The following is a 14042-nucleotide window of genomic DNA, read 5'->3' on the forward strand; positions in this document are numbered from 1 at the left end:
TAGGGAATTTCTCCCTTAATGTCATCCTTCACAGGATGAAAGTTTTCTGTCTCACCAGAATAATCCTTTTTTGGAATCATGTTTATATTGATATTGGCACTCCAATAGAATTTTCTTCATTAGCAGCATCACGAAATCTTCCTTTATCGTTCCTTCCAAATGAAACACAACACAAACAACAAACTTAAAATCAGTTTAGAAGACCGATTCTGAGTGATAACTAATACTTTTTCTTGAGTTTGAACAGGAACTGTTCAAGAAATGAAACATTATGACGTAAATATCATCACCCCATTGAACGGAGATATAATGAGTTCATTTTACGCTATTGAATTGTGTGCGGAGAGATTGGATAAATCCAACCTCACTCACAAGTCAATTAAAATATTCTCGGACAGTCAAGCGGCGTTGGAAGCTCTTGGCTCCTTCCGAACAATGTCTAAATTGTTAGCAAACTGCCAAAAACGACTCTCCTCGCTAGGAAGACTTAACATATTGTATCTGGTCTGGTTTGACTCTCTTGCAAAGGAGGGGGCTGCAAACGGCTTCATCGAACCAGAACCTGTCATTGGCATCGCTTTGGGCTTTGCCAAACAAACACTGAACACCTGAATGACAAGAAGATTTATGGACTTCTGGCAGAATCTTCCAGGATTGGCTCACTCCAAGGCGTTTATTTATCCTTCGAAGCTTGATAGCAAACAGTTGTTGGACTACAGTAGAGATGAACTACGATGTCTAACAGGCCTTCTTACAGGCCACTGTCATTTGAATCATCACATGTGGAGACTTGGACTGTCGGTCGGAAGACAGTGTGTGTCGCCTCTGTCTGGAAAATGATGAAACAGTAGATCATATACTTTGTACCTGCCCCGCGGGGGACCGAATTAGGTTCTAAGAGTTCGACAGATCCGTAATCTCACCATCTGACCTGAAAGACCACTCATCATATAAACTAATCGGCTTCGTCAAGAAGCTGGGTTTATCTGGCCGAATGTGAATAGGTGTGAGCCACAATAAACCCTTGTGGGTTGCGGTGGAGGATCGAATAGACCCACTCACTTCAGACCTATCTACCTACCTACCTAATGAAGTCATCACCAATTTCCACATGAGAAAACACATTCTACTTGGTCATTCAATGAATTTTCAGAATTTTCAAACCTCTCTATTTCAAATGTAATACGTAGTGGTTGAACTGATGCTCCCTTGTCAAAAGATGGTTCCCAAAAGTGTAATTGATGAAATTAAAGTAACTACTTATGTGTTCTTTCATTCTCTGGGAGAAGGTTCTTCCCGTTTGACCAATATAACATTTTGGGCAAGAACCATAAGTCAACTTATATATTCCTGACCTTTATACGACACTGAAGTTTTGTCTTCATTGTTTTGAATAAATTTGCTCAGATTAGTACTCATTTTGTACACCAAAGTATATCAATGTTGTTTGATACTCATTACCGATTTTAGAAGAGGGATAGTCCTGATTAATGGCTTTTTTTGAGAAAGATTGAATTGTGATTGCAATAGATAAAAAGAATACGTTAGTAAAACAGTAAAACTCTATATTCGATGATCAATCAAATATAGATATTGAGTTCCTGATGCCTGATGGCACAGGTGCCTGATTTATTTGTTTCACTGGTGCATGATACCCCTAGATTTTCATTTTTGAAAACTGAGGTGTACGAAATAAAACATAATAATGTAGATGAACTGAAAAATTACATTGAAACTATAATTGATAGAATTGATGGCCGAACTGTGTTGAAAGCAACACGTAGTGTCAAGAGAAGGGCCCAAATGTGTGTCCAACGAGAAGGCGGTGTTTATGAATGTTTACTCGATATTTCATAGGTTTTTATTAAAAAAAATTTTTTGTACTGATGAAAGAAATAAATATTTCCACATAAGTTGCTCATTTTCAACTTCAGGAGGGAAGGTGGTATGAGCTTTGTTGTTGAGAATGTTATTACGAATCAAAATGCATGATAAAATATAGAGTGTTACATTTAAAAAAAAATCATTTTATGAAATAATTTGAAAATGCGACTGTCAATTTTTTTCGTTTTCAGCACCGAGAAGGCCATTGAGAATGCCATTAGTTTGCCCATTTAATTGAATTCCTAGCATCAATAATAACGGAGTTATCAATGGTGCCGACTTGATTTGGATATCTTATTTATAACAGATAATTCACTACTTAAGTCTCTCATTCCAATATCACTTCTAGGAAGCTGAAGAGTGTCATCTTATAAGTGAACATTTAATGATTCATTTTGAAAATTGACAGTAACGCATATAATGAAGTTACTCTCTAACTTCGGATAATGTATATCATCTGCAACGTCTATAAACAAAACTCTATCCATCACAAAAAAGCACGAATTCTTTGACTCCCAGAAATTCTTCAATTGGTTTGCAATTCTTTCTGGAACGTAAACTGAACACATTCTTAGTTTTCAACATATTAACGAATAATGGCTCTTCCATTTCGCCATAAAAGTTTCACATATCTGTGGAGTCATAACTTTGAAACTTTATTTCCAATTCGGTGATAAAAAAATTTAGTGCCTCTTCTATATAAAATTGGAAAATACTTTATCGCAAAATGTCTATTGACTGAAACTGGAAATATATCTATAGAAGTGTCACTGGAACGGTCAATCTCAAGAGAGAAATTTATTTTTTAAAGTTCAACGGAGTTGCGCAAGAAGAGATAGAACTGGAAAAATGTGTAGTGGATGGATTTTACCTATATCGGATGGATAAAATCTGTTTTCGTGACAAAATTCGGAAAAAATTCAGATGAATCTGTAAGTCTAACAAAATAACCGCATTTTGTAAAGATTTTTGAACTTCCACATATGAATATTTTTGTTTCACGTTAGTAGATGAAGTTTTCATGAAATATCTGCTTTATAAATCCATTTTACCTATTAACTATTGGGAGTAATCACTAATATAAATTCGTCTGGAATGAGAGAATCGAATAAAGAGGTTTTCTGAGAAGAAAATAACAAATAAACGTTCAAACAGAGAAATCTTTCATTCATCATCACCTTGTCTTATTTAATTATTTGCCTAACGTCTCGGAGGTTGTTTCCTTCTTTAAAAGGAAATATCGACAAATATCGAAGGCTTTTTTGAAATGTGAAATATGCCAAATTCTGGACATTCGATGTGGTACAAGGTGTTCGCTATTATTAGTCTGTTGCTATTTCGCCCCTATGGAAAACTCTCATGTCGTACACAAAAAATTACTTTTGTTCAATACGAAAAATATTATGACATCGAAGATGATGAACTGGTTTGTCTATGCTCTCCTTCGATATATAAGTGTCGAATACCAGGATTTGCTGAAAAGAATATGAACAATGACTTGACTTGTCTGATATGGCAGACCCCCCAATATGGCTGCAGGTTTTTATACAACGTGGTATGGATATTAAATGAAAGGGTCATCTGAAAAAATTATTTACCGCAAAAAACTTTCATATTATTCAAAATTACTTCCAGAGAGTGGAATGATGCTATTGAGCGAATCATATTACTACCACGTCCACTTTTACGGAAATGTCGTCTTGGTAGAGTTTTAATGGAGTAATATATAACTGAAGTAAAACATTCACAATGCTTTTTCCATGATCAACAATGATCCAAATATATTGGGTTGTTTCGGAACTTTTGCCTGACCCTGATTGGCGAAGGTTCTGTCGGTGAGATTTTAGAAAGGCTTGAAAATACGGTAGTCGGTTGGCAAGAGGTCTGACGTTTCCAATGCGTTTTAAACCATCAAAAACCGCATGGTAGCTGACGCACAGTTCTTTCGCAATCCCACGCACTGTTTGTGATACCTCTGTCTCCACTAGGATAATCAATTCTTTGTGCTGGATTACTGTAGGTCGACCACTTCGCATCAAGGATTGAGTGGGGAATGGGAAAAAATACCAGCGTGGTTCAAACGGAACTGGCTGGTATCCCAATCGCCTCAAAAGAAATAACCATAAAACATAATCTGCACAGGCAGTAGACAAGCCCAATAAGCCTTCAACAGACAACGTGTTACCTACAGTGCCACCAAGCTTTAACCAAAGCCTCGGCAGATAATAACATTAATCTGAAGTGGACGACAGGAGTAAAGGTAGTCGCATTGCCGACTCTTTAGCCAAGGAACCGGTTGAACTAAGAATTTTAGGACCCAGTGGCATCTACGGCCTGAGGACTTCGACAATTGCGGAACTAGCCAAGCGTCATACCCATGTTCGATCCCTAAAGAGATGGGATGGAATCAGAGGATGCAGTCTTAACAGGATCACCTTGGCCTACCCTGGGAAGCTGGCGCCGAAGAAATATCTGGCGATGACCAGGAAAAACCTAAGCTTAACAGTAGGATTTCTGACTGGCCACTGTCAACTAAAGAAACACTTCCATATTATGGGGCTAGTGGACACACCTCTATGCAGGATGTGTGAACAGGAAGATGAAACTATCAGGCATGTGTTATGCGAGTGTCCGGAGTTATCGTCAATAAGAGAGTGTGTGTTCGGCGAGTCTTGGCCTACACCTGCCGATATAAAAGAGATGTCTCTCAGTGACCTGTCCACCTTCCTGAAAAGGACAGGATGAACGATGCCTAGGAGAACAACTCCTCGGGGGGTCACATGTGGCCTAAGTGCTGTGGGCCTACAGTCACCCTCCGTACTCTACAGATACAGATCCAGAACGATATGCACTGAGTTCATTAGGACTATCATTGCTAAATACTTAGGTTATTTTTCAATGTGTTTCGGCAGCACTTCTGTTCAGTTTGAATTCATAGAGAAAAATTGCTGAATAAATATTCATTGAGATATGGAGCTACAAAAACACATAATATCAAAACGGAGAAAATTCTTGAATCAGCGTAATATTTATAATCCAATCAATATGGCTGCAACATAATAGTGGTCTCATGAGCAATAATGTGCCATGATTTATTCAAGAATATAATGGAAAGACGAAAGAATCGCCCCTATCAATCCCGAAAAATGGTACCTTCGCTCAGCTTCCAATTTACTTATGGAGAAAAGAAAATGAAAATTATACCACCTCACGGATCCGAAACAACGCAAATTGATACGCCCGAGGCAAACACTTTATATGAGGCTGGGTGAGTGGAGAATCTTTTCCAAATGAGCGTTTGCCATTTGGGATAATTGAAATCTTGGGAAAGCTCTGAGAATCTCTGTGATTTACGCGTTTCATTCAATATTGTTTTTATTCATCAAACTGAGTGTTTCGGGGTATAAAACTCATTTGATAGGTTGGGATAACTTATTTTTAAACAGTTCGTCTCGTCTGGGTAGCCATGATTATGTTTATCGCATCTGCTGCACATTTAACTGTATAAGAACTACGGGACAAAATAATACGGATTCTTCAGTGAACTGACCGAGGATAATAGAGTATTCCATTCGAGATGGTCTTTCTATGGCAACACAATTCGAAAGAACTCTGGAACATATTATATCGTTTTGATATTGTAGTGAGTAAATGAATAAACGATGTATCTGATCAATTCAGTTACCCGAATTAACTGAATGACCATTTTATTTCTTCAGTTAGTCAAGCTACAGCTACAGCTACAAGTCAGAAGTTTAAATCATAACGTTTTATTAAAATTTCACCCTATCAATTATTTCGACATAGGACGTCAAATGTTGCTTAGTATGATCTGAAATACATCTTATTGATACAACCAAACATTTCATCATCCACTACTGTCTTGAGTTAAATCATTAATGAATGTCTAGAACAAGGATATTTTTCAATTAGTTGGAAAGGATGTGTGATACTTGCTAGTAATAAGATATTGAACCCCACATATCGAAACGATTTGAGACCGAAAAATATAATACCTGAAAAATCTGGAGATGAAAGAATATGAACGAATATAGGAGTAGACAAAAGAAAATAAGTCGGGCATCAGACGAAACCACATCACTACTGGATCCATGCTGGAAATGACAGATGACATCCTTTGGTCTTCTGACAACAATAAATTATTAGTAGAATACTTGGATTTCAATTTCGAGCTTACTTATTATATCAAAATGAATATATTATTTGTTCATTATTGAAGAAAGTAATACATGAAATTATGAAACAACAAAAATTAATTGGCGCTCCGGGGCGACTTCATTGATTCCAGTGGCGCATTTGTTTTTCAGCTACAGAAAAACCCGGAAAAACATGCAGAACTACACCATCTAAGATCTTGATCTGTCGATATCCTCTCTTTCATAAAATAAAATGTAGGGTGTCTCCAGAGGCTCCAACTGATTCGTGAGGAAGAATATGTTCCACAGAATCTGTATCAGAACCATTTCTCAAGCTGCAATCGATCCTTCCAAGTGATGAAGGATTATAGGAAAGCATTTGACACTTTGGATCATGAACTTTCATGTACCGAACTTCTCTACATTAATTTTCATGAGATCTCATAAAATTTCATCACATATTTTTTTACTAGCAGAATACAAGGTATTGAACTGAGCGGATTAACGTCTGATTATTTTCAAATTTCGCATGGTGCAAGGATCTACTCCAATCCTACTACTACTATACTGCTAATTTTGACAAAGCTCTCAAAATATTTCAAAAAACACTTCCACTGAAATGATACGAATTCATATTCCTGGAAAATATTCTGCTACAAGATAATTTTCTGAACAACGAGATTCAAAATCTGGCCAGTATTCAGACATGAATACCAACGAATTATCTGTATTCGGAAATTCTAAGAGGGTCATTCGTTATTGTTATCGATCGTTGAAATTGTGTGGCATTCACTTTTCGAGTTTTTTTATCTTTCCAATACGTTTTAAACTATAAAAAACTGTATGAGAGCTGACGCCCAGGTCAACCACCCCACGCAGCGTTTGCGATGGGTTAGTCCCCACCAGGGTCCCCAAATCATTGTCCTGGATTACTGTGGGTCGACCACATCGGGCAAAAATTCGAGGCAAAAATTTTCAGAAGGAAATTTCGCAAAGCAACGCCCAACAGTGCTCAAAAATAAAAGGAATGAAATTGTCAGGCCACAATTCTGTTTGAAAATCTGTATAAAATCTGTTTTTCTGTTAACCAGCTGTCGCATCCCTACGAACGACGACCCTCAGAAGTCGAAACTTGTGCGAACTAAGGGTTAAACGAGGTCTTACCTTTTAACGTGTGATTCCTAACACGGGTTGGACGATAGTAAATGAAAATCGATCGTTCAGACTAGGATTTGAACCACCGGCCAACACGGCAGTCAATTCGTGGGAGTGAACAAAGCACCCACGTCAAACGATGGAAATCATAAAAGTATGTGAAAGTTTTTCTGGGAAAAATTGACATTATTCACAACTGGGAGAAATTCATTGAATACAGAAAATAATTCTTCTCGGTACTGCAAACTTTCTTTCATTGAACTGTAGTTTGAACAACAAAGAACAGCAGCAGGCGAAAACGAAAAACAATTTATAAGTACCTAGAATAATTTTGAGGAATTATCAAAACATTGAATTTGATCACCCAAGATGCAAAATATCACGAAATATTCCACCCACAAACAAAAATCCCGCCTTATGTCACTTTCACCAACATTTCATCATGCAGAAAATTGTTTTGATGTTGATGCTATCAGTGAATTTGGACATGATCGGAAAATAAACAGCAATCGCTTATCAAGTCCTTCAGAATCTTTCATACAGGATGTCAATTTGAAAACTTCCCACCTTTAATATTTTTTTTTCTAGTAAATAATATAAGGAATCTAAAACACAAGTACATTTCATAGTCAACGGGGACACTTTCAAGGAATATTTGTAGTCCTCGTAGTTCAACCTCCAAGTAGGGGTAGATGTTACCCTTAGAATCTTAAATAGGAAGGGATGTCAAGTTGCACATCTTTTTCATTGGCGTTCATTTCTGCTTCCAATTATACCCTAACGTGATGCACTGTTTGGAACCTTTGGTGTAGCAATGAATATTACTGGAGTTGAATACCTACACCAAACCGTTATTTCAACACCTCGACACGTGTTTCGATCACCAAGTGATCATCTTCAAGAGAAACATCAAACTGTTTGATCTTTGTTTGATCTTTCTCTTGAAGATGATCACTTGTTGATCGAAATCCGTGTCGAGGTGTTAAAATAACGGTTTGGTGTTGGGAAAAACTCCAGTAATATTCATGTTTTATTTTATGATGAGCAGTTTCCGAAAAATAGCGTTCTAAACTTAGACATGTAATTAGAATTTGCCTATTCTGAGATGTATCATTGTATTGTTCCCTTTTAATAAAAATGGTTGAAAGAGTAGGTGGCACTGTTTCAACCCTTAAATGACAGGAATAAATGTATTAAGCCTGAGATTTTTATTTTTATTGGTTATTTCAAATAAAATCCACCTATGATTATCTCATAAACTGTTCGAAATGTCGTCCATCTTGCTCTAAACAGTAATAAAGTCTGTTTTCGAACTTCCCTCTAATATTACGGAAAAATTCACGAGGAATTATCTGGCATACTGATGTCTTTTGAGTTCTTCAATATCAGAAGGTTCTATTTTATAAACAATGGATTTGAGATGCCCCAAAAGAAAGAAATCTAGGGGAGTTGAATCCGGAAATCACGGAGGCCATTCAACTGCTCCCCTTCTGTCAATCCATCTATCCGAGAAGAAAATAATGAGGGGGAGCATCGTCCTGCTGGAAATACGAAAGATCCTCCTGCAGAAGTTCACCACCTTCTGCATCCATTTGAGTTTCTAGCTCAAGCATTTCAAGGTACAGATGGCTAAACAAGTTTTTCCCAGAAATAATGGACCAATAATGGCATTTCCAAGAATACTAGCCTAATATATGAGTTTTCGTCATTCCAATAGTGACAATTTTGTCTATTAACATTGCTGTTCAGAAAAAATTATATCTCATCGCTGAAACAGATTGACTCGATAAGACATGATTTCACGAAAATATACTCCTCTATCCTAATCATCCTCGTGGAACTCTTGAAGAATCTGAATTTTATAAGGATAACATTTTTCCATTTTCATTGCTTTTTTTATTCTCGCGCTACATTCCCGTCTGTTCTGATACTGATCGTAAGGAGTTCGTGGGATCCATAGCGATTGTTCCCAAAACTTCAATTTGAGCTGCTTCATTCAGTACTCTGGGGTTATTTCTTTTTTATTTGTCACTGAACCAGTTTCGTAAAACTTATTCATCGAATTAAGTACAAACCGGTTATTTATATTACAATTTGGATGTCTTTCGTTAAAAAGACGTGCCATCCTTCGTGCTCACTTTCCAACTTGCCTATAAATTATAATCATTTCATTTCTGTCTTGAAGAATGTAAACCATTCTTATATTTCTATACACTTATTGAAGTGATCATTAAACAGCCCAACGGGTACAAATGTATGCACAATACTACCACATCGTTCAAATTTGCGAACCAATTTTTTGCCTGAAAACAAAAACTTTTTACAGCAGAAGTAGTAGAAGATGACAGCTGCTACGTGTACACTTTCTGCGATACGAACTAAACATTCAGCATTTACTAAACAAAACTTACTACCATCTACGTTTTACGACCAGACTACTTTTTAATATAAATTAATTGAAGCTACTGGCTAATGTTACCTCTAATAGAGGGTTGGAACGGTATAGCCTACTATTCTTACCAGTTCTAGCCAAACCATGTATCTGAGTATAGGCGTGCTAATAATTACTTCTGTTAGTTTAGAACGCTATTTTTCGGAAAATGCTTATCGAATGAGACATGATACCATTGGAAGTAGAACTGAAAGTCAATCAAAATGATGTGCTACTTGACCCCCTTCCCATTTAAAATTCTAAGGGTAACATCTACCTCTCCTAGAGGGTTGAACCCCGAGGGTTACAAATAGTCCTTGAATGTGTCGCCCTTGATAATAATCGATTCCTAGATTTCTGGATGGAAAATACTAAGGGTGGAAATTTTTCAAATTGACACCCTGTATAGTTGTTTCCAAGGAAAAAATCTATTGATTGTACACTGAAGGTACAATCAACTTGGATCAATTATTGATAATGGCGACTGACAGACTATGAGGACAAAGCTCTTTGTTGAATGTGGATCAAGAGTCATAGGATCAACCATTGAAAAAATTGTGTGATGAAACAGAGAAAAGACGAGGACATGTTTCTACGTTGTTAGAGTTGAGTGTATTTTTTTATTCTACACTAGGTCCAATACGAGGTTATTTCAATTGGTAAGTGGGGGTGAAGGATTTCATAAAAAATGTTGGGATTTCATAAATAACAGAAACATTTGTGAGTACAATTTTTTATTCAGGCGATATTGAGAGTAAAGGCTACGTATAAGCCGTAGAAACCCAGTACTTGGTTCACATGTGATGAATGAAAAATCGAAGTATCATTTTAATGACCCTCAAGTTCATATAGAAATCTGGAGGAAGATATCTAGTGTTTTTGAACGAAATCTCATTCAATCAGTTTCTTTTTGAAATCTTATATGAATTAGGTAATTTTTGAGAATATCTCTACCTTGTCCAGCAGTTCATAATACCATCTACAATATAAGGAAGAGAAAGTTCAGTTAAGGTTGAGAATGAACAAAATATCGACTTGTAAAAAAAATAAAAACCAAGATAAGTATATCTCAGTTCCATACCACTAGTATATGAAGAAATTTGGAAAGATTTTCAAGGAACTAGGTATGAAGGTGGTATTTAAAACAACTCATACACTATAGAGCCTTCTAGGAAATCCAAAGGACAAAGTAGGGAAATTGGAAAAGTCTGGAATTTACGAAATTTAATGTAAGGACTGCGATGCAAAATATTATGTACAGAGTAAAAGATCTATCAAATAAGATATAAGGAACACTTAGCACACCTAAAATATGGGAGATCAGAAAAATCAATCACCCATGCAACAAAACCATTTCATAGACTTTAGCTCATTGAGATTATTTATACAAGTTAACAACAACATACCTATGAGAGTGTAGAAATAACTAAACTCAATAATATCATGAATAATGATAGTGGACCAATACCCAATAGTATACTATATAGCTTGTTGAAATACTATTTTATTATTAGATTTACCTGACTGTTACATGAGCCAATATTGTGAAATTAATTCAAGACTAGTAGATAGGGCAACATGTAAAATTATTTTAAAACAATTAAGACGCAGGTACCTAGCAGAGATATTTAGGGTATAAATAAGGACAATACTGTAGCTAATTTACTTTAATATTCCTCTTGAAGATGATCACTTGGTGTTAGAAATCCGTGTCGAGGTGTTAAAAATAACGGTTTGGTGTTGGGACTAAACTCCAGTAATATGCATTACTATACCAAAGTTTCCCAACAGTGCATCACAAATACTTGTGTACTTCTTCGATTGACGACTTGTTTATTTTGTGGAAATTCATGTTCACTGAGGATACACTACAAAAACACACTTTTGTTTTCCGAAAAAACACATTCACAGATTGCACAATACCTTTTGACTCTTTTAACCCGATTTCACAGAAATTGTCTGCATTCAGGTCAATGATACATAGGGCTTTCACAATACCCCTTTCTGATCAAAACCTCCGAAGTGAAATTGCAATCATTAAACAAATAGCAGTTAATAACAAAATACCTACCACTCTAGTTAACAACATAATAATGAAATATCAACAAAAATCAATAATGAAAGAACTATACTCAATTTCCACAAGACCAGAACACAAATATGTTAGTATCAATTATGCTGGTAGAATCTCCGAGAATATTAAAAATTATCTCTCAAAATTCAATTTACAAACATCCTACACATCCAACGGAAATTTAATGCCAAACCTAAATTAGAGAAAGGAAAGAGATCTGGTATATATCGAATAGAATGTGGTGAATGCCCTGCCATATATACAGGCCAAACTGGGAGAAATTTTGATACAAGGTACCACGAACATGTCATTTCGGATAAAAAATCATTAATGTACGAACATCTTCAAAATTCGAAACATAAAATAGATAAAGATAATTTAAAGATCCTACATACATGCGAAAAAGGGAAAATGATGAATCTGTTGGAATCTATGGAAATAAACAGGTCAAAGAAAGATCCCAATTCTATTGTCCTCAACGAACAACTTGAATTAAACAATAGTCCTATCCTGAACCTATAGTCCAGATCCCAAAACCTACATTATATTGAAAGATTTGTTATGTTCATGGATTTTACAGGTATATGACACGCAGGTACCGGATATCAGGTATATCAGATATATCAGGTATATCAAATCATTTATGCTAGAATAATATAGGTATAAATTACTCGGATTTAAATGTAATCAGTTAGTTTTGAAAATGGTATAATAGCCGAAACCGGTCAACAATAAAGAAATATAGTGGAAAATAGACAAAAGTGTGTTTTTGTAGTGTATCCTCACTTGTGTACTTCGAACAGGATTTTTTGGTGAGTTTATAATTAGCCCTATGCTTTTTTTATCTTTTGATATCGACAGAACATTGAATAATATAATTTTTCCATATATATGGGATAGCTCGAGTACCTTTCTACTATTTTGAACGTGAGTACCCAATGAATAGTGGTTTCGTGATAATTATTTCAGAAAAAAAAATCAAACAAATCGAAATTATTTATTTCTTTCGAACAATTTGATAAGAATATAAAAATGAAATGGAGAATAACACTGGTCAACAAAATTTTTAACTGTTTTTGTCACATGAAAACTTATATCAAACTTTGAATCTACTAGGGTCACAATATTGTATCAATGAAAAAAAATTGACACAACAGGTTTTTGTTTCGACATCAAAGCATATATTTTGGTGAAAATTACAAAAATCATCTTTACTTAGAAAAATTATTACTTACTGTACAATAAATATTTATGATTTTTGTCGATATTTGTCTTCTGGTAGGTCCCTCCTGTGTTTCCAACAATAATCTGGTAGCATTCCTGGGCTCCATTTCCATTAATAATGTAAAAGTTCTAAAGGAATCTCTTCCCTTGTTCGTCACTCAAATCTAGATGAGAGTCAAACATACCTATTTTTCAGGACACATTACACACCAAAGCTTTATCTGACATTATTAGGTCCTCTATTGAGTCTTTGTGTTTTCTGCTTTATTATTTCCTAGGTAATTTTGGACAACACTCACAACACATCTCCAGGGGATTTTTTCCTGGTCATTTAGTTCTCCTTCAGAGCTCTTATTCTTCATGAGTTGTCGTATTTGTTAGCCTACAAATAATCTCCCTTCAATTGGGGAATTTCTCTTTCAGATATAAAAATCCACTGACATCTTTGCGCATAGCTTTTACAATTTTTTTCATCAGACCGAGTGCAACGGTAGTTAAAGTATGTCATCAGGGTTCACTTTTTTTTAACATTTTTACGGCCTGGAGTAAGTGACTCACGCTTGAGCCACATTTTATTTTAATAGTGACTTTTTCTATCTCTGCTGTCCCATTCGCAAATAAAACAGCAAAGTTTTGTGTAGTCCAAGCAAATAATAAATAACTTTTAAATCGTCACAAATTTTCCAAGCGTGTTCACTGTATCTAATTTTTTCAAGAAGAAATCTTATATTTTCGTAAGTTTCTTCCATAGCAGAACCATGAGCAATCTTCACTGAAGGGTGTTCGTTTCTCTTATGCAGCAACACTGCTTTCAAACTAGTTTTTGAGAAGTCAATGAACAATCGCCAGTGACTTGGATCATAGTCAAAATTCAATAAATCTATCACAACATGAATATTATGACAATGGACTAAATCATTTACTATAGAAAAGTAAGCTTTTATTTCATCGTCACAATGTCGAAGTAAATTTTAGTCTTCTAATCTAGACTCCAAAAGCTCAGCCTGTTTTTTAGACAAATTCAAATCACGTACTAAATCGTTTAAATCACTTTGTGTTTGCGGTTCATAACTTGGGTCACTATCTTCATATTCTTCATGCGAACAGGTTCTTCCAG

Source organism: Leptinotarsa decemlineata, unplaced genomic scaffold (genome assembly GCF_025532065.1).
Source record: "Leptinotarsa decemlineata unplaced genomic scaffold, Ldec_3_MD MMD2_tig00001064_RagTag_RagTag, whole genome shotgun sequence".
NCBI classification, from domain to species: Eukaryota; Metazoa; Arthropoda; class Insecta; order Coleoptera; family Chrysomelidae; genus Leptinotarsa; species Leptinotarsa decemlineata.